Source organism: Triturus cristatus, chromosome 11, assembly GCF_964204655.1.
Source record: "Triturus cristatus chromosome 11, aTriCri1.1, whole genome shotgun sequence".
Classification (NCBI taxonomy): domain Eukaryota; kingdom Metazoa; phylum Chordata; class Amphibia; order Caudata; family Salamandridae; genus Triturus; species Triturus cristatus.
This window is the reverse complement of record NC_140594.1, coordinates 357,362,375-357,388,742: the sequence shown is the minus strand read 5'-3', so window position 1 is coordinate 357,388,742 and position 26,368 is coordinate 357,362,375. Positions and strand designations below refer to the sequence as shown.

Genomic DNA, 26,368 nt, shown 5'->3' with positions numbered 1-26,368 from the left:
GGCCTCTACTGGAGGTCGAGATCAGGGTTTTTGAAAGTTATTGGGTGCTCGGACTAGGGCTGAGATTGGCTGTAAGGTCCTCATCCCCTATTGGTTCTAGATTTTAGGGCTAGTGTTGTGATTGGATAGGGTTAGGGCTCCCATTGGCTGAAGGGATCACCTGATTACTAGGGCTAGGACCTAACATGTGCTATTTTCTATATATGCATGGTCTTTAGTCCTTTCTGCTCACTACTTCAGTCCTATTCTCCCGATGGCTGAAAAAGAACCTGGTTAGTGCCCATGCACATCCAAGTCCAGAGGCGGAGTCGCTGAGACCTTGTGACTCGAAAGACCTCTTTGAAGAGAAACAATTTGCAATCATCTGAGCCAAAACTGAGCTGGCAAGATTATGCAGAGCATGTGAATATAGAGTACTACAAGCAATGAACGGATGATTACAGGGTAACATAACCCTTTCAAATCTAGTGGAAATGGCAGAAGGCGAGGTAATACATTATTGATATTATAAAACCTGAGGATGCTACCAGGTGGACAGTTAGGTCACCATGAATCAACAAGCTTCAGTCTAGTGGTTTGGCTACTGAGGACTTAGAATCTGGTCATTTAGGTCAGGGCAGAAAATGTAGCACAAAACCTTCTGGGACTCTAGCATAGTAAGATGGGTTATGTAGTTACTAGATGCCAGTGTGCCATTGGAGTAAACCTAGAGTGGCATACTCCAGAGGGAAGAGTGGAACTAGAGGAAGAGCCTCTGCAATGCCTGTCATAAAAATATTTTTAGAGGTAGTAAAGATAATTGGACTACCATGTTTGGCATCTGTACCTCCATGGAACCTTAACCTGGTGCCATCAGTTATGGAAGGCCTCATTTTAACCAATACCTAAAGCAAGACTAACATTCCTGACAATGAAAACAGCATTCCTAGTTACGATCAAATCTTTACAAGAGTGAGTTTGCAGGCTCTGACTGTAGAAGAAACACATCTACAAAGGAATAAGGATAAGATAGTGATGGGAACTAACCCACGGCAAAGTCCAAAGTGAGTATTGCAGTTCCATGTAAATCTATCAATACATAATATACAATACTAGATTTCCAGAAACTGAAAACACAGGTGAAAGTGAATTACGTATACTATACGTAAAAAGAGTATTAATGTACTACCTGCAAAAAAAGAAAATAAAACTGGAAAGTGGATATTTTTTTTCACAGGTGTCAAATATAGGTTTCCCCCTGGACAAAGGGCCCCATTGCAGGATGGATAGAATAAACCATCCAAGCCTGTTACAAATTAGCAGGTAAAGCATTGGAGAGCATTCCACCAGGAGAAACTGGGGCAAACTAGCCTTTATAGCATATATCTTAATTAATGACGTGTATTTATTTTATTTTTAGGGTTTTTATTCAACGAAAACAAGACCCTTTTGGGTTGACAAAGAGCTTTACAAGGAAGAACAAAGGAAAATAAGATACAAACGGTGACAATGTATGTTCGAAAGGGGGTCCTCTAATTGGCAGAAGTATGCACGTTTGCCCAAGTAGGGACTCTTGATTCTCATCAGGGTAAAGGAGTTACACAATTTAGGTAACCCCTGCACTCACCCCCTTGCTTGCTTGGTACGAGCAAACAGGCTTATCCCAAAGGCAATGTGTGAAGTATTTGTACTGAAACTCTCAGTGAAATCACCACAAATTGACACCAGACTAGTTTAGAAAAATAAAGTATCTTTATCTAAACCAAACAAGACCAAAACACCAAAAATCCAACATACATGTATGAAAATATGACTTTTAGAACAGTTATTTAAAAAATAACACTTGTAGAAACAAATAGCTCCCCCTGGGTCTATTGCAACATTGTGACAGCATAAATCCAAAGTACGGCACCGACTGTGAGGTGCACTTAATCGGGCATGAAGTCACACGGATCCCCAAACAACAGTACCTTGGAAACTAAGTCAGTAGATGATGCACTGCATCATGGAGGTGAGGTGTCCATGCCGAGGCAAAGCCGATTCCATTCTCCCACGGGGGAGGCGAGGCGTTGAGCCCAGGACAGGGAAGTTAGGTGGCGTCTGTTCTGGTGAGGTGATGCGACATCGAAGAGTTTGTAAAGTCACCCAAGTCTGTAATCGAATCCCTGATAACAGGATGCAGGCGGTGGCTGTGACAGCGTCGATGCAAGAGCTGGTGTGGGGTAGGCCGATAACTGCAGGCATCAGTGGGTGTTGGAGCTACGGTGCAGGCGGGCGGTGCGTTGTACACTTCACAGGCGGTAACCCCAGCCTCTGTGCACGTCGTGGTGTCACTGGTGGCATCGCTGACGGCATCAGAGTTGTTTTTCTTGCTTTGCAGCACCAACCACACTATTCTCCGGGCCCAGGAACTGGAATTGGCATCCTTTTGAATGAAGGAGCCCACACAGGAGTCCAGGTGCTGGTCAGTAGGTTGCAGGTGAAGTCTTTGTGGCCCTGAGACTTCAGAAAAGAACTCACACAGGCCCTTGACGATTCTTCTTCAAGCAGGCTCACAGCAAAGTTCCAGTCTTTGTCCCCTCCTTGGAAGCAGCAGCAACTGCAGGCCAACCCAGCAAAGTACATACAGCAAAGGGGCAGTGCTCCTCCTTACAGCTCTCCAGCTCTTCTGCTTGGCAGAGGTTCCTCTTGAGTCTAGAAGTGATCTAATTCTCTGGGGTTTAAGGTCCAATACTTGCACACCATTTTCTCTTTATGGCAAGGGTCTCTGAGCCCAGTCCTAACCAGTTCTCTCCTCTCTGGTGCAGCAGGACCACAGGAGGTGGAGACCGCATTGGGCAAAGGACACACAGCCTTTTCAGGTGCAAGTGAAACTCCTTCCATCACTCTAAACGCAGCCAAGGTCTATTCAGAGCAGTTATGAGTCACCCAGGAAAGACAGGACACGCCTCAGCCCCCCTCGTGGCTGTCTAAAGTAAATTAAATCCGGTATTTGTCAAACGCAAACTAATCACTCCACAAGCCTCGCAAGGCGCTGGTGGGCAGTTTGGGAGATAAAGTGAGCTATTTCCCAGAGTCACATGGTGCTGAGCAGAGCTGCCTCCAGCACCGGGGAATGAACCGCGAGCCCTGCGCTCTGGAGTCAGCCACTTTGGCCGCTGCACCACACCTCTCCCTCTCTATAGTGAATGCACATCCCCAGCTCCTATCACTCCAAAACCAGACTGTCAATACACAAAACAGCAGAGGCACACAGAATGGTTTAACAAGAAAATGCGTACTTTCTAAAAGGGGGATTTCCAAACACTTAATTTAAAAACTTTCTTCCTAAAAAGATATTATTAAATTCTGAGTTCATAGAACCTAAACTCCGTTTCTCTATCTTGTCCCAATGGAAAGCTATACTTGTAAGATGTTACACTACAAACTCCCATGTTAGCTTACAGGACAGATAGCCTTTTGATAGTGAAAAACATAATTGGCAGTATTTCACTATCAGGACAAGTAAAACACACTAGCACATACCTTACCTTTTACATACACTGCACTCTGCCCCTGGGGGTACCTTGAGCTTATTTGAGGGGTGCCTTACATGTAAGAAAAGGAAAGGTTGGGGCCTGGCAAGTGGGTGCACTTGCCAGGTCAACATGGCAGTTTAAAACTGCGCATACAGACACTGCAGTGGCAGGTCTGTGATACTTTTACAGGGCTATTTATGTGGATAGCACAATCAGTGCTGCAAGCCCACTAGTAGCATTTGATTTACAGGCCCTGGGTACACACAGTGCACTGAACTAGGGACTTACCAGTAAATCAACTATGCCAATCATGGATAGCTAATCATAATAACAATTTACACAGGAGTGGTACCGACTTTCATGGATGTATGACCCCGTTTCAAAAAGCCGCTGTCATTAATCCCTGTTAGGGCTGGCCCTCTCTGTTATACCACATATGGCGGCAGCTCTCAAGCGACTTCCTTACCCCTCCTTTGATTAAGTTGTCCTCATTTTGTTGTACCCTATGTCCACAGTTCTGGCCTTTAATACACCATGTCTGGAACGCCAGAAGACTGTTCAGTGGTAAAACTTGCTGGCATTGCCATTCCCTCTGCACAGACATTGTCACGAGTCTTCTCTCAGTATCCTACTCAATAACTCATCTGATATTACACAGATCTGTATTTGGTATTGCATCGCTTGGAAGTAACTATACATGGTGTCTATGCAATGTTCTTGTTGTATGATTAAAACCAGAAAACATGACAAAAAAGATTTAAACAAAAAAATAATAACAATTTACACAGGTGTCACCTGCACTTTGACTCAGAGCAGCAGTGGCAAGGTGCCCAAAGCATCCAAGCCAGCAAAATGTCATCCAGCATATCCTCAAAAATACATGAGGTGGAGGCAAAAATTCAGGGGAAACCACGGCAAGGATGCCAAGTCTAGAAATATACAAACATGGTATAGAGCATGAAGAGCAATATTTAGGAATATAAATGATAAGAATGGGGATGAGAACAAAAGGACTGGACATAAGACTAGCCAGGCATGGAACAATAGGTAACAGAGCAGCGAAACACAGGTAAGAGAGTAGCGCTGAACTTGGAGTGGGGATGGGTAATGATATGACCAGAATCAATGACACAACTGGCAAGGAAGTGTCACTCTTGTGGAGAGGGAGCTAAGACCTCAGTGTGAGAGCAATTTGTTGCATCGTAGAATTTTTACTTCTTTCCTGAAGATAGATGTGAATGGGTTGCATCTGATCTTGGGGTAGGGGAGGAAGAGTTCCTGATTTTGGGGGCACTTCCACAGATGGATCGGTTGTAGGTTTGCTTTTTCTTAAATTTGTTTGGCTTGAGTAGTAAGGAGCTTGATCTTCTAGGAGGTCTGTTTCCAGCATATAGGGACAGTTTCTGGATAAAGTTGGAAGGAGTATTATGGTGCAACACTTTATGGGTCATATATGCAATTTTGAAATCCATCCTAGCCTCATAGGCTAGCCATTTCAGTGATTGGAGATCAGGAGTGATGAGATCACGTTTTTTTGATCCAGTGATGAGCCTAGCTGCTGCATTTAGGGTAGCCTTCAGTGGTGCAAGTGTGAATTTTAGTAGGCTCACAAGGGTAGTTCTACCGCTATCTAATTTCGATAACACAAGAGCCTGAACCACGGTTTTGAAGTCTGCCTTGGGGAGGAAGGGTTTTAATTTCCTTATATTATATAATTGATGGTTAGCTCCTCTAGAGATGGCTTTGTCCAAGGTTATAAATAGGGATTTAGCGGAGTCAATGATTTGTGGGGTACAATTCAAGGTATTAAGATGTGGGAGCCAGTCGTTGATATTAGTGGCAATCCTGGGTGGTGAGATCACTAAGAATTCAGGTTTAAAGGGCATGGAGTTTCAGGTGGTTAAGAGTCTGCCAATATTGTGTTTTTGTCAGGGTATTTTTGAGGAAACTTGTTATCAGGAGAGGCCAATTTCATATAGAGTTGAGTATCACCCTCATACATGTGGTAGGAGATGTGGGCAAGTTTGAGCATTTCAGGTAAGGGGCTCCAAATATAGGTTAATCAATGTCTGGCAGAGAGTAAAACCTTAAGGTATGCCCAGCGACACTGGCGAATGATCGGAAAGAGCGTGGTTGATTAGGATGTGCTGAGATCTGTTGTGAAGGAAGGAAGAGAACGATTTTAGCATTCTGCCAGAGAGACTCATCCTGTGTTTTACAAGGTTCAAAAGGGTAACATGATTAACACTGTTGAATGTTTCTGACAGGTCAAGTAGGATAAGTAGGCAATATTCATTTTGGTTGAGCAACCGGAGAGCATCATCGAAATGTGGACGAGGGCAATGTTGGTTGCTATGACCCAGTTGGAAGCCAGATTGACATTGGTCAAGGAGTTGGAATTGCTTGATGTGATTGCGAATCTATAAGTTCACACATTTTTCTAAGAGTTTGTCTAAGGTTGGGATTTTGGAGATGGGGGCAGTAATTTTTGGGGTGAGACTGATTGGGGTTGTGTTTTTTTAAGGGTAGAAGTAACCCTGCCAATTTGGAGGCAGTCCGGTAAGGAGCCTTGGGTGAGTGAGCCTTTGACTATCATAGTCAATAATGGGAGGAGGAGGTGGATTGACTCGTTGAGGAATTTGGAGGTAAGGGGGTGATTGTAGTGGTTGGAGAATTTCAGAGAGGTCAGTAGATGTAGAATGCCATTTTCATCGAAAGTTTTAGACCAGGCAGCATCATTTTTAGGTGAGCGGGGGGGGAGGTTCTTGGGCAAACTTCTGGAGCATGAGGGGTGGGGCATAGGAGGGTTTGGATGGTAGGAGTTTCATAGCATTCGGAATATTGTTGGTAATTAGCATGTTTTTCTCCTCAAAGAAGGAAGCAAAGGTCTTGCAGTTAAGTAGTGTTTTATTGTCTGAGGAAGGGTGATTGCTTTGAGGTTCATCTGGTTTTTGATAATGTTGAACAATTAAGGGTGTGCTGTTCCTGAGGGAAGGAAGGAGGGAACATTTCAAGTCAGAGAAGGAGGCCCTGAAGGTGGGGATACTGTTCGTTTAGGAACTAGGGTCCTCTTCAACCATGCGGTTGTCATGCTTCATCATAGGGGTTTGCACCTCATTAAGCCAGTGCTGCAATTCCCAATGGGCACCCTCAAGGGGGCTCTTTACTGGAGATCTTTTGTCCTAATGATGTATGTGAAGTGCAAGTATATGGCCCAAAGTATAGATTGGTGAATTGTAGTGTGTATGTGCATGAAAAGTGTGGTTTAAAATGACTAACCAATTTTCTGGATTGAGTTTCAATTTGTGAGTATGCTTGTCTAGTTAAAAAGGTGGGGGCTCCCAGAAGAGAAAATAATCACTGGTGGCCAAAAAGTTAAAAAATCTACATGTTTCTTGCCCAGCGGCTCCAGAAATATGATGCGTCGGGGCTGGGCTGATTGGGCCTAGTCTGCATTTGGAGTGGTGGGAGGAGTAGCATCTTCACCTGAATAGGGCTGTGCCTGCCTTCCACAATGACTGTTCCGCCCCCTGTGGTGTGTCTGGAGCCAGGGCTCACACTGACAATGGAGGTTGTTGTGCACTTGCAAAGATGCCCCACAGAACTGGTTTTAGCTGGGTACAGACACTCTCTGCCTTCAGAGAAGAAAGGATTTTGAAGTATAAAAAGAGGGGCCCAGACCCCAGACTTTTAGATCACTTCTGGGTAATCAAGAGGAACCTTTGCCAAGGAGAAGAGCCAGAGAAGCTAAGGAGGAATACTGACCCTGGGCTGTTTGCTGTCTGGGATTGGCCTGCAGTGGCTACTTGCTGCCAAGGAAAGGAGAAAAGGACTTTGCTGTTTGTTGTGTCCCCTGCTTGAGGAAGATCTCCAAGGGCTTGAAACTGAGCTTGCCTCCTGTTCTGGAATCTCAGGGACACAAAGACTTCACCACCAGCCCCTCTGAACTCCCTTACTGAGAGTTCTGACCTGCAAAGAGGTGCCTGCTGTGGTTTTGGACCTCAAGAAACTGTTTTCTGCTGGGAGCTGGAAGAATCCACGCATCATCCCAGATCGTCACATCGCATATAGGCGTGAAATTTGTCGTATTGTTTGGGACGCAGTAAGAAACCGGCGCATCACCTCCTCTTCGGTAAGGAACCGACACATCACCTCCCCTGCCCAGCAGTAAGGAACCGACACATCACCTCTCCCGGAGCAAGGAAATGATGCATCACCTTCCCTGAGTGTACGGAACCGACGCATCACCTTCCCTGCGGCCTGTTTTGTTTGTTTGCGTGACGCATCCCAGGTACTTTGTGTGAAAGGTGTTGCATCTGCAATTTGTTTTGAACTGAACTATTTCTACCATCTGAAAGTCATATTTGTTTTATTACTGTATTGTGGATTTTTGTTGTTTGGTCTTGTATTGGTTTAGATAAAGATTACTTATTTTTCCAAACTGGTTTGGTGTCCATTCATAGTGTTTTCACTGTATTACTGGATGTGTTCACAAATGCTTTACACACTGCCTCTGAGATAAGCCTGTCTGCTTGTGCCAAGCTACCAAGGGGGTGAGCAGGGGTTATTTTAGGAGTGTATCCCCTTACCCTGATTAGAAGTAAGGGTCCCTATTTGGACAAAGGTACCTACCTCTGCCAAGTAGAGACCCCATTTCTAACAAGACCGATTTGATCTGCCACCCTCCAGTGCCTGCCTAGTGTTATTTCTATCAGGCAGTGGCCTGAGCAGCATCTAGGTAGGAAGTTGGAACTTCTAAGCCTCGGTAGTTCCACTGCCAGGACACAAAATAGCCCAGCCTAGAATGCAGCTGGTGTGCTCCAGAATAGAACATAGATTTGTGGTATGTTGGGTGTTTTATCAGTCAGACCTCTCATGCCCAAAGCGGTGGCTGATCTGGGGATTTTAGTTTGCCTCACGGGGGTCCCTGATACCCTCCTATCAGCCCAGGGTTCCATTTCCTAGTTGAAGTCCTCACCAATAATCGATATTCCAGTAGGTGCCACTAGAACAAGATCAGTCAGAGCTCACAGCGTGCTTTAATGAGGATAAGACATATATACTTATGTGGTCCAGGGGCAATCCTCTAGGTGGCCCGAGATCACCACATAGCATCCCCAAGTGTATGTCACAACCAGGGGAAATGCCTTGTGTATCAGGATTGCTACACCTTTTGAGTCCTTTGTGAAAACAGAGTGGTTTCTCCTGGTGTAGCTGTACCAGCCCAAGAATCTGCTTTGGATGCCCAATTGCTGTTTTTCCTCTAGAAGGACCAATCTAGTTTTTTTAATTTAACCATTTTACTGCTCCTCTTTTAAATGTATTGTTCGAGCCATTGACATTTCATGACATTGGTGTAGGATCAGATCGTGATCCCTTTCCCATTACTGTACCAGTATTGTGTCTGTTTTCCTGCCGTGTACTATCAAGTTCCCTATGTGCTGCAAAATAGCAACTTTCATCCGTAACACCCAACTCACCCCCACCTCATACTTCCCTACGTTAGGCATGTTTCTCCCCTGAAAATCATATGTAGACTTCAGCTTGGGTTAGTGGCCTACCGGACTGCATAATTAAGTGTTAATGCCGTTAATCTAGTTTTATAATGCTTTTTCCACTGGCTACGGTCTTGGCAACCAGACACTGCTGTGTAGGTCCGATCATTCAACATACTCATGCACTTTGATAAGGAGACTACCAGCTGTTCAACACCTGGTGGCAGTAACCCACTGCTGCTGATATCCAGTTGTTGCTGGATCTAGTATGGAGGGTACAGCCACACCGTCTTAAGTCTTTTCAAGCTCAGGCAGTGTGTACATTGCCTCCGCAGTTATCTTTTCTTCATGTGGGTAGGGCTGGAAGCCTCCAGAGCTCTTTACCTTCTCTCTGAACCTGTGTCCTTTCATTTTCTGTGGGTGCCTACTGTTTTTGTACCGATTCTGCTGCATGTTCAAATAATTTTGACCTTCCTTTGTGCATGACTTTAAGTTTAGCTGGGTATAATAACTTGTATTAAAGTTGTATTGCTCAATTTTTGTTTCACCATTGTGTATAATCGGGGAAAATGTGTATTTTGGAAGATTCACAACAAAAGTCTTTGTGGTCTCTCACTATTTTAAGTGTCATGTCTTGGTCGGCAAAGTACAGAAACCTGAACATCATTGGACACAGGGGCACCCTGGAAGGAGGCCTGGGTACCAATGCCCAATAGGCCCTTTCCAGAGGGACACATATATATCCCCTTCTCAGGGACCCTGGATTTAAATCATTTCAGAAAAAAGTGCTTGGGTCTGGATCTCTCTAGCCCCTCCAGAATCCCCACTAACTGTAGATGATTCCATCTGGCCCTGCCCTCTGCATGTTCCACTTTTTGTTCCATCTGCATTGTTGTGTCTTTAGGCTTCTTACATTCCATACTATGCATGCAGAGTTGATCCTCTACAGTAGATATTCAATGTTATGTCTTCCTAGTACGATCAGGCAAGTTCCAGGGATCTTCTTAGTAGTGAAACCTTTGTGCCACACTCATTTTGTCTTCCAAGGTTTTTAGGTACCCTGGTTTGCTTTCATGATCAACTCTGGAGACATAGTTTCTGTGGATGACTCTTTTGTGCCCTCTGGATACTCGGATGACCCACTTTTCTCTGAGAGAGTCTTGTATATTTATCAATCTTTCCCCAATGCACATGGCCCGAGTGCTTGTTTTTCCCCATTTGGCCACATTATCAGCACAGTGTATAAGTAGATGGGCTTGTTAGCCAGGGCATTACTAAGGACATTCTCTGATTGTTAATCTACACCACTTAGGCTTGTTTAAGAGAACTGCTAAGGTAGAAGCACAAGGCGGCAGGTGGTAGTAGGTGTTGCATGTTCAAGGGATGCGGGTGCCTGATAGCCGAGCACGAGGTGCTAATATGTACATTAGGAGGCTGGCTGTCTGATAGAAATGTAGGCATCATCTGGCGGGGCCTGCTGGGGTCAGTGCTGATAAGAGCCTGTGCATACCAATCAGTGGCGGCAAGGCAGGGAGGCCTGTTAGCAGGAGCGGTGTACTCGACGGCAGGTGGCAGCCTTTGAGGAATTAAAAAAATATACAAACTGACAGTGCACAAACATTATGGAGACGCCATTTAAAGAGAACCTGAAATTCTGTTTTTTTTTGTTTTTTTTTAACTGTTTACATGCGGAATGCCAGCTGCTTCTGTGCAATTGTCTCTCTCCATCGAGAGGTGTGGATCGCAGTCTCTTTCCTAATTTGATGTTGCCTTTGCAAAAGTAATTTCCCCTGCTTTCACGCCTTCTTCATTCCTTTTCTAATCTTCCTCATTGACCCTGCGCTTGCTCTCTGCACCACAAAGGGTTAGAACAGGTTGCAGGTAATTTTCTGGAGAGATTTTGTACCCCAGTGTGTGTTCGATGCCATCACAATAACAACTATTTCAAACATTTCCAAAAGAGAGGCTGCATCCCCCATCACTGCCTCTTAGAACGCGCTGCTAAACCTTGCCTGCTTAATGTGCCCCACATGTCAGTACAATAAATGCACTCTTTTTGTTTAAAATAGAATGTTCTGTCTTCCAGTGTTTTCAATTTTGTTTGGTAACTTTCTAAGTGCGTGCAGTCGTTACAATCTCTCCTAAGCCCCTCTCTCGCATAAATGTGAAAAAATACTAGCTGCAGCATCTTTATTTGCTTGCGCAAAAATAAATGTGGATAAATACAGTTAACCTCTTCGATGCCGATGACGGAACGGTTCCGTCATGCACGCCGGTTGGGCTGTGCTTATGACGGAACCGTTCCGTCATGGCCCCGCCCGCGCTCAGATCTTTCAGCACTGCGCGGGAATCCGCGCAGCGCTGAAGAGGTTAAAATGACCAAAAAATAAATATGGATAAATACAGAAGTAAATGGTAAAAAAATAAATACCATAAAACCATGAGCCCTAATCATAATAAAGCTACAACAATTGTTATTTTCGAGCAACGTGCTCAACTCCATCCCCTCTCCCCCCGTAAACTTGCTTGCATGGTATGGACGAATTGATGTGTGTCTATTGTGGCAAGGTCATATATTTGTGTGAAGGGGGGTAGGGGGAGAGGAGAAAGGGCCAATAGGTCCAAGGCAAAGCTCCATTGTTGTTTTTTTTTAAACCTATTTTATTAGTTTTCAGTGCATTACACACACACAATAATTCTGCGGCTTTCGATCAACAGTTATTTACAGCTTAGGTAACACATTATTCACGTTCTTATGAGTTAGAAAACCAAGCTACAGTGGTAAGGACTAAATGCGCAGAGAAATGAATATTCGTTCTAAGTGTAAAAAATGAACCCTTGCTACTAGGTTAACAATACGACAACCACAAATGTCGTAATCTCGGTAGACTGAGTCTACCCTAAACAACAACAATTTTGAAACCTTGTCAATGTATTTTCTCTCAGTGTGATGGCTATAAGTAGTCAACGGTCTGTAAAAGTACAGAAAATCAATTATACGTGATTCACTAGCTGAAAATAAAAGTGAAACAGAAAGTAAAGAAAAGTACCTTTTACCACAAGAAAACACCAAAGTGAACCCCCACCATAACAGATTTCTTGTGTGGCAGGGTCAACAATAATTACCAATTACATAATTGGTGTACATATTCAAATTGAATAAAATTTCCAAGTAAATACATTGAGAGGCTAGAAGGAGAGGTTTACAATGAAATAACAGAGAATGGTTCACAATGACTGTATCATGTATCACAATGTTATTGTTACTAACATTATTATTTGCGGCTGACATGAAATGGAGACATATGGAAGCACATTAGTTATGCGCCCAAAAAGTATTGTAATTCATTTTCCATATTTATCCCCATATTTACCGCATGTAACCTAAGAATCCAGCGTGCTTCAGTCTGCCGCAGCTTTAATTCATTTCATTTAGGTGAGTTTATACTCCGTTTACGTCTTATTGCAGCGGTACTGTCACAAACAGAGAAAACACATTTGGTGTTTACTATAAACTTATGGGTTATGGCGCTACCTAGTAGATCAATAGTTATGATAGCGCACTTGTCTTCATGGCCTATATAGCCTTGTTTATTTCCTTTTCACTGTGATTGGTTTATCTTCAGGTTTCTTTTCCTACAAATTACACCCCTTCAGGTGTTTCACTTCCTTTCCTACATTTACGGAATATTTTCTACTTTTCGGTGGACACATCACACTATATTTCTGGCTCCGATCACCACTTAAACCTATTAGGTTATCCAGCACCATAAATTGTAATTTTTTCTCTAAAAAAATTTTCAAGTCACCATGTTAATCAGATGTATGAACTTTGCTCATTGATAATGCTTATGTAGTTTGGTTATTATATAATTTTGTTTGCCTGCAGCCCTGATGAAGTCCATGACGTGATATAGTCAGGACGAAACACGTGTTGGCTGACAGGGGGCTCACATCGAAGAAGCTCTATCAACGAATAAAAGACAAGACTTGAACAATTTGAAATAATCTGGGAAATATTTTTTGTTGTGCACTTTCATCATTACTTGGACTTTACTTTGGAACCCTATTGCTCGGTTTCAAAATTGTTGACGTTCTTATGAGTTGTATCTTTATATTTGACAGTGGGCATATCTTATGTATGGACTTATATATGTTACAGCCAATACTATCATAATAAAGGTGCAACAAATGTTATTTTCGATCAAGGTACTCAACTCCATCCCCCCTCCCCCCGTAAATTTGCTTGCATGGTCTGGACGAATTGATATGTGTGTCTATTGTGGTGAGGTCAAATATATGTGGGAAGGGGAATGGGGAGAGGAGAAAGGGCCAATAGCGCCGAGGCAAAGCATCCATTGTATTGTTTTGGTTTTTGTTTTAAACATGTTTTATTAGTTTTTAGTGCATTACATACACACAGTAATTCTGATCCTTCCCATGCATTGCGATCAGGTGTGATAGGGTGAGTCGTTTTGTAGACTCCCTCTAATAGTCAGATAAATATATTTTAAATTGTTCCAGTAAGTGGGCCCATTCCACTGAGATTGTTTTTTTCTGGAGTCCTCTGTATTCCTCCTGCTGTAGGGCCTCCCTTTCTGTCGAGGCCCAGCAAATGACTTCCTCCCCCCCATGCTCCTTCCCTCAGCACTGAGTGGGATTTCCAGAGCTGTGTTTAAAAAAACATTTTTTTAATTAATTTTTAGGGCATTGCATACACACAGTAATTCTTCATCTTTTGATCAACGGTAATTTACAACTTGGGTAACACTTTATTCACGTTCTTATGAATTGTACCTTTATATTCGAAAGGTTTGGTGACTGATAACCCGAACAGGTAGTGTGAACTTAGACTGGCCCTTGCAAACTTTGTGATTTTTTTTTTAATGAGAACTCAGTCATTGATTTTGAGAACAGGGCCGTGAGATGTGGAAAAACCATCATAGGATTTCTTTTACAGTGACTGCTTTAATCATTTGGGGATCTGCTAAAGTGTTTCTCTTGTGATGTAAAGCAGAACCTACAGCCAAATCACTGAACCATTGTGGCATGAGCTTGGATCTAGCATATCTGCCCCTGAGAGCCTTGAAAGGTGTAACACCAATGGTGGAATGAGGTGTTGTTAAGTAAGCCCAAACCTTTCTTTGCAAAAAATCACCTACATCATCATTGGCTGCAATAGCAGTTTGAACTCCTTCCTTAAGGAACCAATTGGCCCTCTCAATGAGTCCATTGGAAGAAGGACTATACAATGCAACAGTGTTTTATTTCAGAACTCTCCAGAAAACTAGTGACTTGATGGGAAAGGAAAGGTTGGCCATTGTCAGTGACAACACAACTGGGAGTACCCTATACCATGAAAATACTTTGAAGAAAAGAAACAACAGTGGAGGAGTTGGCTGCCTGTACAAATGAATAATATATCCACTTAGAATGGTAGTCTATAGCAACTAGACAGTACCTTTTGTCTGAGGGCAATAAAGTGAAAGGTCCTGAAAATTCCAAGGCAATTTTATCCCAGGGGAATTCAGGGAATGGAACAGGAAGTAAAGGCTTCTTGTTGGTTTTCCAATGTTTGTCAGAAACAGCGCAACTAGGGCAATTGTCTATGAAAAGGGACACTTGTCTGTCTATACCTGGCCACCAGTAAATGTCTTTTAATCTTTTGCAGGTGGCAGAAATTCCCAAATGGCCTTCGTGGGAAATATTGATGATCTTCTCTCTAAGGGAAGTGAGAGGGACAAACAACCCATTCCTCACGCAAACCCCATTTTCAAAAGATAGCTCCTCACCAATTTGTGCAGTGGTGTCACTAGGGGGGTGCGGACCGCACCGGGTGACACCCTCACGGGGGGTGACACCAAAGGGCCGGTCCGGTCGGTGTGTCACTGTCTGTCTGACTGTGGTGCACTGCAACGGTTGCAACCGTCCGTCCGTGCAAAATGTTATTGAAACCAGGCAACCAGCAGTCCAGATTAGAAAGAAACCGAAACGCAACGACGACGCGCGCAACCTAACCTTGTTGTCTATTCACAGGAGGTGCCTGTGCGCAGCGCGCACTGTCGCCTCCTCCGCCGCGTCTGCGCGCCTCGGCAGTGACGTCACGTCGTCACTAGAGGGGTTCCCGCATGCGCATTGCCCCCCCCCCCCAAGTGCGCAGCGCGTGACTTGGCATCACGCGGACGAGGGACGAGGAGGTGAGGACTGGAGGTCTCAGGTCGCGTCGCCGTTGCCAGCCCACCCACACTGCCACTATAATTTAATTTTGAAGCAAGGCCGACCGAGGTAGTCCCCCCCCTCCCCCCCCCTGTCTGCAACTCAGCAGGTGAGTGGCCAGGCCTAGCCTACTATTGCCTATTTATTCGCAATTCCATTATCATCCTGGTACTGCCTGGTATGGAGTACCGGCACTTTTTTATTTTGAGAGGGATTACCGGCACTTCTCAAAAACAAGCAGGTACTTTGCTACAGAGTACCTGTACCTGCACTTCTGTTTTTCATTTCAAGCACTGCTCTCTCCACTCATGTGATTGCACGCCTTCAGGCAAATGATGACCTTGGAGGCCTGTACCACAACCACATCGACCCTCTCAGGGGCTCGAAGCTCTATCAGGCAATAAAGTAGATATTTCCCTAATAACGCTAGACTGGAACTTAAGCTACAAGCGACGCTGCACTCACAGGATGCAAGCCGCATATTTATGCTCCTGTTCTGGTCAGAGACTAAATGACAATTTGTGAGATTTTTTGTTTTTGATACTGGTGCAGGGAAGAAAAGCAAAGAATAGATGCCCGCCCCGGAGAACGCTTAATGCGCCTCTGAGCGAAACAGGAGTTGACGCCGTCATGGTTTCTTGCGTCGTCATTGGGACCGGATTACTTCTTGAATTCAGTTTCACCAAGTAGGAATTAATAAAGGGTACTCTGAGGGGGTCAACTCCTTTCGGGGCAGGAGTGTGCTCTTCTGAGCAGTGTAGCTGAAGAGTCGTATTCTGTATATACTTAGACAAACTAAACAAAAAGACATGAGAGCAGTTGAGTTGCCGGGCTGGGAAAGTCCCCGAGTGCTTCGTGTGTAGGCCCGTATTGGGACTCCTTAGATGGAGCTCAGTACAGCAGATGCCCTACACGGACTCTCTGATGAAAGGCTGGATGTGGGGCGAGATGAGAATGCCAGAAAGGGAGACACGGACACACCTCTCACCTTCAACCATGGGGCCGTAAGGTGCACTGAGTATAACCGAGGCACTCAGTTATGGGGTCGACTCTTTAATATTCTTTAGAAAAATTGCGGGGCCAGAGCTCTCACCAGGGAGCGTTCTCTCTCTCTATCTCTCTCTCTCCCCCTCTCTCTCTTTCTCTCTTTCTCTCTCCCTCTCTCTCTTTCTCCCTCCCTCTCTCTCCTCCCTCTCTCTCTTTCTCTATCTTTCTGTCTCTCCTGTCTCTCCTCCCTCTCTCTCTTTCTCTATCTTTCTGTCTCTCCTGTCTCTCTTTCTTTTTCTCACTTTCACTTTCACTCTCTCCTCTCTTTCTCTTTCTGTCTCTCCCCCTCCCTGTCTCTCTTTCCCTCCCTCTCTCTTTATCTCTCCTCTCTCTCTCTTTCTAACCCTCTCTCTCCCCCTCTCTTTCTCTACCTCCCACTCTCTCGTTATCCCTCTTCCCTCTCTCTCTCTCGCTCTCCCCTTTCTCTCTACATCTGTTTATCGTCCTCCCCCTCTTTCTTGCCCCCACCCCTTCATGTCTTTATGTCTCTTTCAATCTTTCTATCACTTTCTCGATTCTGTTCAATGCTGCTTTATTGATTTGTTTTTTAGATAAATCCACTGGAATTATGCGGCAAAGGACAACATTAAATGGTAGGGTTGAGTTGTTTATGCAGCAAAAAAAAATCAAATTATGCTGCAATCATGTGGCATCTCTGGCAGTTTAACAACAGTGTAAAACAGCATATCACATTTCATGTGTCTCACTCGGCGCAGAGGTTTAAAATCCCCGCCTATAAAAACACGCGACAAGGCTTTGTACATCTGCCAACAGGTTTGCAACTGGAATCCTAAAGCAGCAATACCAGCAGATTTAGTTTGAACCCTACTGAAAGGACTGGGGCTGTACGGAGGCCGGTGAGGGACAGCGGACCCCCGCCCTTGCAGACACAGTCGCAAATTGCTGTTTTATTTTATGGATTTCAGCCTCTGCCCCAGGTTACTAATTGATTTTAACGCGCCGCCCTGCTTTTTTTTTTTAAACGCTTGTCCAGTCGTGGCATGGGGCGCTGCAAAATACCTCCACTTGACCTTGCTTAACCCTGCGAAAGGAAACAAGAAGCCCCAGCACTCCTGGCAGCGCCACTACAGCTATACAGGGGCTTAATTTCAGCGGGTACCTGCCGGTATGCTCATGAGCAAAAGCTATTAAAAGATGAAAAATTGCGGCTAAGACATATGCCATGCCATAGGGCGGTTGTGCAGCTCACCACTCTCTGTTGAAGTGTAATTTAATGACTTAGCAGAGGCATAGTAATAGTGCCAAGGTCTCCAAAGCAGAGATGAGCATGGGCTTCCTATAGCATTTGCATCCAAACAAGTATTTGGGTCACAGTAGGACCTCTTCATAAATGGGCCTAGTGGCAGCCCCAGCACTCCTGGCAGACTCACTAAAGCCTATGATACAGGGACTTAATTTCAGCCGGCGTCTGCCGGTACACTAATGAGCAAGAGCTATTAAAACATGAAAATGTGTGGATAATACATATGCCATGCCATAGGGTATGATTTTGAGTAGGGGGTATAATTCAATGAACATTTGAAAATGTCACCAAAAGTAATTCCATCTGCCTAATGTAAATGTTTCTAAATTACACCATAGTATTTAGTAGTGTGCATATAGTAAAAGTAGGTTTACTGTCTTAACAGAAAAAATTAACAATTTTTATTTCCGCATTATTATTAATCCATACTAGTGTATGGTAAGTCCTAACCGACACAAACTCCCATGAATACGCCTTCAAATACAATACCCTAAAACAAAAAATCAACTACTACAATTCAATGCATGTTCCCCATTTATCAGGCATTTTTTAACAGATTACTTGGGGAAGCCTTATATTCTGCAAAACTAATAACCCCTCCCAAAGGCGAGACCTATTGGTTATGCCAATGCTTGTTTATATTGATCTGTGTAGGATACCGTGTCACCGCCGGAGCAGCGCATCTGTTTGTCCAAGTCCGTAAGTTGCCTTCTGAAAGGTATTATTGCCTTAGACACAAGTAATGTGAAAATAGTTGTATCTGCCACGGTGAGGGCAGTAAAGGGCACGGAAACGAAAGGCCTCGGAATAGTCAATAATGGTGCTCCTTTAAAGGCCTTTACTTCCTCATATCGGAGACATCTGTGACACGTCTACACCGCTTCATGAAGGAAGGCCCGCCGTGTCTACAGGATGCTCGGCGAAATGTAAATATTTGTAGAGTAAGTATTTGTATGTCGCATTAAGAATAAATAACTTTTATTGACCTTTCAATCACACACACGTGCACACACGCGCACAGGGTTTCCGCCTTCTGCAAACTGAAGCTCGGTTTAGTTATGAGATTTCCCGCACAGAGGGGCATATCATCAATGGCCAGCGATAATTATCGCTGGCCGCTCTTAACGTTAAAATGTTTAACGCCGGCTAGCGCAGATATTTATCGCTACTCGCAGACAGTGCACCACACTGCTCCCAAGAAACGGCACTGCAGGAACGCCAACGACTGACAATGCTGCAAGCAGGCACCGCAGGGATGCCAACGACCCACAATGCTGCATCATGCCTGCATGCAGGCACAGCAGGGACGCCAACGACCCACAATGCTGCATGCAGGCAGTGCAGGGATGCCAACAACCCACAATGCTGCAAGTGGGCACTGCAGGGACGCCAAATTTCATGAAAGTCACAGCTTTTGCAACATTGCTTGAAAAGCTGTTACAGATGCCTGCTGATTTGTGCCTATGACGCAAAAAGACTTCTGAAATGGCTCTGAATGTTTTAATCGCGACTCACTCATCAGCCTCATTCTATTGACTGTGACGTCGTCTATGTTGTGGAAATTGGCATGGGGTGCTCTTAAACTTTACGTTGGCTATCAAGATGAGCCTCCTTTAAGCTCTTTGCTAATATTTTGCTAGAATTGTTGAGGAAAATGACATGGACATTGCAAAGATTTTTCCACTTCTCCTCCAAATCATTGGCAAAATCAAGTATTGTGAAGATCGTAAGAGCAGTGTGAGCAGTGACGCAATGATTGACAAAGTTTGCCAGGCACCATGTGAAGCAAAATCTATCCCTGGACAAATACTGCAATGGAAAAATCATTAACGTTTCAGAGACAACTGAGCTATACCCTGATGCGAAGAAGACTAGCGCGCTCACATCAACAAAAACAACAAAGTGATGGAAGGAATCGCCCAGGGTCACATTCCAGTCCATAATTTTTCATGCACTGTACCATCCTAGACAGAAAATCATCTTATACAAATCAGTCTTGGTCCTGCTAAAAAGCGGAACACAGCCAACGACCCATAATGCGGCATGCAGGCAGTTCAGGGATGCCAACGACCCAGCTGAGAGATGTGTGGAGCCGGGAGATTACCGAGCCTTGTCTAGTGACAGTTTTCACTCATCATAAAGTAGCATAGTCAGTTAAGGTGCCTTCCGCAAACCACAAAGTGTAACATGCCTACCACAGATTTGGATTTATTTGTAGATAGGTTAGTGGGTTTTGTCATAGAGAAACATTTGGTAACTAGCAGAAACACTGCACGCAAACTGCAAGGAGTGAGTTTAGAAAGTTATTTTTCCCCTCAATCTTTTCTCATTCTAAGGTACTAAATACTGTTCCTTATGTAGTGATACAGTCTTATTAGTATACACAACCCCAACCACTTTGTCACGTTGTGAAACCTGAATTTTGTCTTTTTCCACACTCAGCATTCATAGCATACAAAGTCTACCAGTACGGACTACATGTGACTACAACACCTCATATCTCTTATTGTCTTATGCAACATTTCCTATACATTGATTTACACATGTATAAATCATTGTCTCAGCATCATACATGTGTGTGTCAAGTAGTGTGGTCTGACACCCCACTTGGGATGAGTAGCACCATAAAAGAAATTAAAGAATAAATGTAAGAAGGGGCTATGAAGATGTGATGACCCCATTGTACTTTAGCAAGAAATTCACACTTGTGTCCGCTTCGAATGTGAGAATGCATTTTGCGCTAAAAAAAGTACAAAAAAAACACAAGCACCTCAAATAGCCGCTTGCTCTGTCATTCGCGTTGTTCCTGTGCAATGGGCATTCTCTAATTTTTTTATGTCGAACAGTGCGTTATTACGTGATGTGTCATAATAGGGTATGACTGAATGATGACCAGTCCACCTCTACGGAGGGCCTTAAACAGCACTGGAGCACTTCTCACACGTTTTTATTAACTTTTGATTTGCTTCACCTAAAGACTGAATTTTATTTTTGCTAAAATCTACAGGGTATGCAGCAGGGCCACTTTACAAGAGGCTTGCAATAATGCCATGATTCCCAACTGTGGTTAGTAAAGCAGAAATAATCATTCTGCTGAATTCTATATTTCATTCTTTATTATTAAACCGTTGTACTGTATAATTTAACATGTTTGTTAATCATGCTTATTAAGAAAATGCAATAATGAGCATGTTTGCCCAGCGAGTGATAGGCAATCCCGGCTTCTGTCTTTTACAGGCTTATTACCATCGATAAAATAGGCGGCAAGTATGAAAACAAAAAACATGAACAGCGGCACAGGGCGACTGACAAAACGACCAAGATGAAAACCTCCCAAATTATTTGTACAGTAACAAACCACTTGTACTAGAGGTGACACTGACATCCTACATTTGACTGGACCCGCCGTTTCATCAGCCCACGCCACGTGCTTAAAAACACGCTTTGCTGCTGTTGGTGTTTTTAAAGTCGCATTTTTTTGGATAATAATAGTTCAAGGATATATTAAATCAATCATGCCACATGTTAAACATACATCAAAGAGGCCAAGTGGATGCCAGCAAAGAAAAGCAAAAAAGGTAAAAAATGAATCACTCTCAACACTACGTGGATCCATGCTTCAATATGTCAAGAGACCAGATGATGGCCAGGGTATGGGTTCATCAAAAGACACAGTTCCTCAGCCACCAATTGATAACGCTGATCCTGATGCTAGTATGCATACTGCAGAAGAGGAAGGAGTTGAAATAGAAGAAAATGAAGCAGAAAAACAAAGAAAAGAAATGGAAATTCAAATGGATGAATTTGAAGCAGAAGAGAGTTCTGAAAGTGACTCTAACCAGGATACTGTAAATGAGATGAGGACTGAGGTTAAGGGGGAAAATGTGAATATTTTAGATGATGCTTCTTTTTGGAAAATACCTGTTCCAGATCATTTGCGGGTTGCAATCATCAAAAAAGGAAGTGCTTCTTTCCAGAACAAAGATGGCCCTTTCGGAATTGCCACAAGGCAAGATCCAAAAGCAAAAGGAGATGTTCGCCAGCTATCAAAAGAGTGGTTTTACAAGGTGATGCCAAATGGTGAGAAAGTCTTGCGGTCATGGATGGTTTACTCACTCGTCAGTGAGAAATTATATTGTTTTTGCTGCCGACTCTTTGCCGCTAATCATGCTACAGACACGACATCCAAATTTGTGACTGGGTTTCAGAAGTGGTGGAAACTGAGCCCGAAAGTGCAAAATCATGAAACATCCGAAGAGCACTTACATTGCCTTGAAAAATGGAAAACATTGGCAGCAGGACTTAGACTGCACAAAACAATTGACGCCGAAAGTGTTGCTTTGATGGACATGGAGAAGAAAAAGTGGAGAGACATCTTGCACAGGTTGCTCGATATCACATTATTTCTTGCCAAGCAGAATCTGGCATTCCGGGGCCACAAGGAAGATGAATCTTCCTTGAATAAAGGAAACTTTCTTGAAATGGTTGAGATGCTTTCTAAATATGACCCAGTGCTGAAAGAGCACCTAATGAGATTAAAGTGAAGCACATGTAAACTCAAAGCATCAGTATCTTATCTTGCACCAAAAACTCAGAATGAGTTTATACATGTCCTAGCAAATCATGTGAAGGAGAAGCTTGTCTTGGATATAAAATCTGCCAGGTATTTTGGGATCATGTTTGATAGCACACCTGACACATCACACACTGACCAAATGTCCGAAGTGATCAGATATGTGAAAATCCAAAATATGAAAGTTGAAGTTAAGGAAGTGTTTCTGGGATTTTTCCCTTTAAAGGGGAAAAAAGCGGTTGACCTCAGTTCTGATATTCTTCAAAATCTGGAACGTGATGGACTCGACTTTATGATGTGCCGCGCTCAAGGTTACGATAATGCTGCCACTATGGCTGGAATGCATGGGGGTGTACAAGCCATTTTGAAAAGAAAGAACAAGAAAGCTATTTTTAATGGATGTGTGGATCATTCGCTTAACCTGTGCGGCCAACACTCTTTTGCTGAAAATGCTTCATGTGTGACTTTTTTTGGAACTCTTGAGACAATGTTTTCCTTCTTTGCTGCTTCTACTCACCGATGGTATGTTTTAACCCCTTCGACGCTCATGACGGAACGGTTCCGTCATGAGCGTCGGTTGAGCTGTGCTCATGACGGAACCGTTCCGTCATGACCACGCCCGCGCAGGTAACGGTCAGCACAGCGGGGGAATCCGCCCCGCATGGAAGGGGTTAATGGAGCACACTGGAGTCTCAGTGAAAAGACTATCAACAACACGCTGGAGTGCTCATCATGCTGCAGTAAAGGCAGTGAAAGAAAAATGTGATGAATGTGTGGCGGCAATTGAAGCTCTATGTGATCCAGATGAAAATGTAGACACAAGAGGTACAGCCCGTGGTCTTTTGCCTGCTGTCTGCAATTTCACGTTTCTGTGCTACCTCTACTTTTGGTGTGATGTACTGAAGTTAATCTTACACAGCTGTACCTTCAGACTAAGGGCTTAACTCTTGACAAGGTGGTGACAAAGCTAGAGACACTAACACTATTTCTGTACGACAAGCAGCGCAATCATCTAGTGGAGCAGGCAATTGAACAGGCGCTTTTAAAATCAGACCAATATGGAATTTCAGTAGAGAGCAGACCCAGGTTCAAGAAGAGGATGACGGGTGAGAAGACAAGAGATGCTGGACTAACTCTGCAAGAAGAAAACAAGAGGGCGATGCTTGAGTGTATTGATCATTTCCATTCTGAACTCCAGATCAGATCAAGAGACATCAAGGAAGTAGCAGCCATGTTTGAGGCTGTTCAAGCCAAGAGTTTGATATCTGCCACTGAAGAACAGTTACTGGTGTCCATTCCAAAATTGTCCAATTTCTATGATGAGTTATCCGAGGGAGAGCTTTTATTAGAAATACCAAGGCTGAGAAGGCACCTGAAGGCAGCAGAGATTGAAGTCGAAGAAGCCAAAGACTGGTCAGTATTTGACATTTTAAAATTCATAGTTGAATGGGACTTCCTAGAATCTCTCCCATATCCCTCATTGAGCCTACAATTATTTCTTACAATCTGTGTGTCCGTAGCTTCATGTGAGAGGAGTTTTTCAAAGCTAAAGTTTATAAAGAACTATTTGCGATCTACCATGGGACAGTCAAGGCTTTCTGATCTTGCAATATTGTCAATTGAAAGTGATTTGGCGAAAGATGTTGATTTTGATTAAGTAATTAACAAGTTTGCAGCTTTAAAGGCCAGGAAAGGAAAGTTCTGATTAGTCGAGATTTAATGTGACATTGTAATTTGTACTGTTGCATACTATTCTGGCAGTTGCTGATTGTGCAAACCCAATACAGAACGGTTACAACCTTATCTCCTGTAACAGTAAAATTTAAAGTTTAATGTTGAAAAAGTAACATATTTTCTATGTAGTTCTTAGTTCTTAACTTATTACAGTATTTTACCTCCGACCTTGTTGAATTCAATTTTTCTTCTATGGCCTTTGTAAATATAGGACCTACATTTACAAACGTTACTAAGGATTTTGTATGGTCCCGTTATTTGCCAACTGTGTCCACTGGCGGACTCGGAGCGGAGGAGGTCCATGCGGACCGGTAAGTCATAAGGGGGTGACACCATGAGTTACCCGCACCGGGTGACACCAACCCTAGTGACGCCACTGAATTTGTGCAAAACACTTAACATCATTGCTCAAATTCTTATTAGCAGGCCATTTGCTCTTGATGAAAACTTCCACTTACTTAAGAGTCTCATCAAGTGCCATGGCAGAAGCCCATTCATCTTGTGAGATGCTGCCACTGCACATGGAAACAGCATCTATAAGACCAACCACACATCCTTGTGGAAATCGTTTTCACCTTCACTACAATTAGGGAGAGGACTACGAGATAGACAGTCAGCACGGATGTTTTTGCCCCCTTGAATATATTTGATAATGAGGTAATACTCTTGTAGTTTGGAAAGTAACCTGACCAGCCTTGCAGAGGACTTTCCCAAACTATTGCCAGACAATAAGGAAACAAGGGGCTTGTGATCAGTGAAGACCTCACACCAAGTTTCCCAAATGTATGTCTTAAATTTCTGAACTGCCCAGACTATGGGCAGGGCCTCCCGTTCAATCGTGCTGTAGTTGCATTTGGTAGGTGTCAGGGCACGGGAGGCAAAAGCAATGGTGTTTTCTTTGCCATCAACCCATTGCCCAAAAACTGCCCAAGGCCTTTCTGACTAGCATCCACAGACACAAAAGAACTGGCGTTGGAAATGAATGGATGTAATGCAGGTGCATTAATAACTAAGAGTTTGACCTTCTCAAAAGTATCACATAGAGTGTCATTCCATTCAAATTTGATACCCTTCTTGAGGAGACACCTTAGCGGTTGAACCAGTTGTGCGTAACCAGGCACAGACCTGGCATAGTATTCACAGAGGCCCAGGAACGAGCGTAAGGCATCTTTGTCAGAAGGAGGAGGGGAATTACGTATTGCTTCCACATTACAAAACGTTAGTTTGATGCCTTCGCTCGAGATGGTGTGACCAAGATACTCAACTTCATTGACAAGTAATTTACATTTACTGGCTTTTACAGTCATGTCTCTATCTTGTAAAATGGTTAGTACTTTGTGAAGAATTTGTAAGTGTTCCTCTTTGGTTTCTGTGTGGATTAAGATATCATCTTGAAATGCATGCACTTGGGAAAGGCCACCAAACAGACTTTCCATGAGTTTTTGAAAAAACACTCGGGGCTAAAGCGAGGCCAAAATGTAGCCTCAAGTACTTAAAGGCCCAAAAAGGGGTCACAAAAGCAGTGAGTGCTTGACAGTCAGGAGAGAGGTGAATTTGATGGTAGGCGGAGTGTAAATCAATAGTGGAAAAAAACCTTGAATTTCGACATTGGCTAACATTTCATGTATGAGAGGAAGAGGGTGGCAATTCACGAGAATGTTTTTTTTTTTTTTTTTTTGTTGAAACCGTTTATTGCAATCTCGAGTATATACAAGTATGGGCCTACAACCTTCCGGCCGGCCGCTAGAGTAACAGGAGCATCTGACAAACTTACAAAAGGGCACTTGGCGTTGCAAAGAAGTAAAGCAGGAGGCATCAACAAAGTGGGCCACATGACTCTAAGCCCACAATACGGTTTCATTTATACAAACACAACAACATAGAAAAACCACACCCGCAAGGCAACCCGCAGTCGAAGGTAACCACACGTGCTCCTCAAGAGAGGGACCCCAACCATACACAGGAGTCTAAAGAGGGGGAAGGGAAACAAGTCCAGGACTGGGGGAACTCTGTGCCCGGGGCTGGGGGAGGGGGTCAACTAGGGGGACGGAGCCGGTGAGGCAGCAGGCAGCAGTGGTGGCGCGCAGATACCCCCGCGGTAGGCGTTCCAGGGGCCCCATATTTTCACCCACGCCCCAGGCTTGCCCCTCGCCACATACACCACCTTTTCTCGGAACATGCACCAATCCATATGTTCTTTCCAGGCCGACACCGCCGGGGGCCGCTGGGATCCCCACAGTTGAGCGATGTCACGCTTAGCAATCATATATCCCAGAGTCACCCATCGCGTCTGCGGAACCGAGTAATCAGTTGGTTCCCACACATTCAGCAAGCATCTCCTCGCTTCAGGCAACAGCGCGACATGCGTAACCAGACGCAGGACCTCGTGCACACCACGCCAGAATCGCTCCACCTTCGGGCATTCCCACAAAATATGCAAAAAAGTCGCCAAAGCACCACACCCACGCTTACACAACCCATCCTCGGCATAACCCATACGCAGAAGCCTTGGCCCCGTCACGTAAACCCGGTGGAGTATCTT

The 26,368-nt window shown here is 44.0% G+C and overlaps 1 pseudogene; it reads left to right on the top strand.

Annotated features, from left to right (window-relative positions):
- The first annotated feature begins 21,301 nt into the window (after positions 1-21,301).
- On the top strand, positions 21,302-23,749 carry LOC146784170 (uncharacterized; annotated as a pseudogene).
- The last annotated feature ends 2,619 nt before the right edge of the window (positions 23,750-26,368 follow it).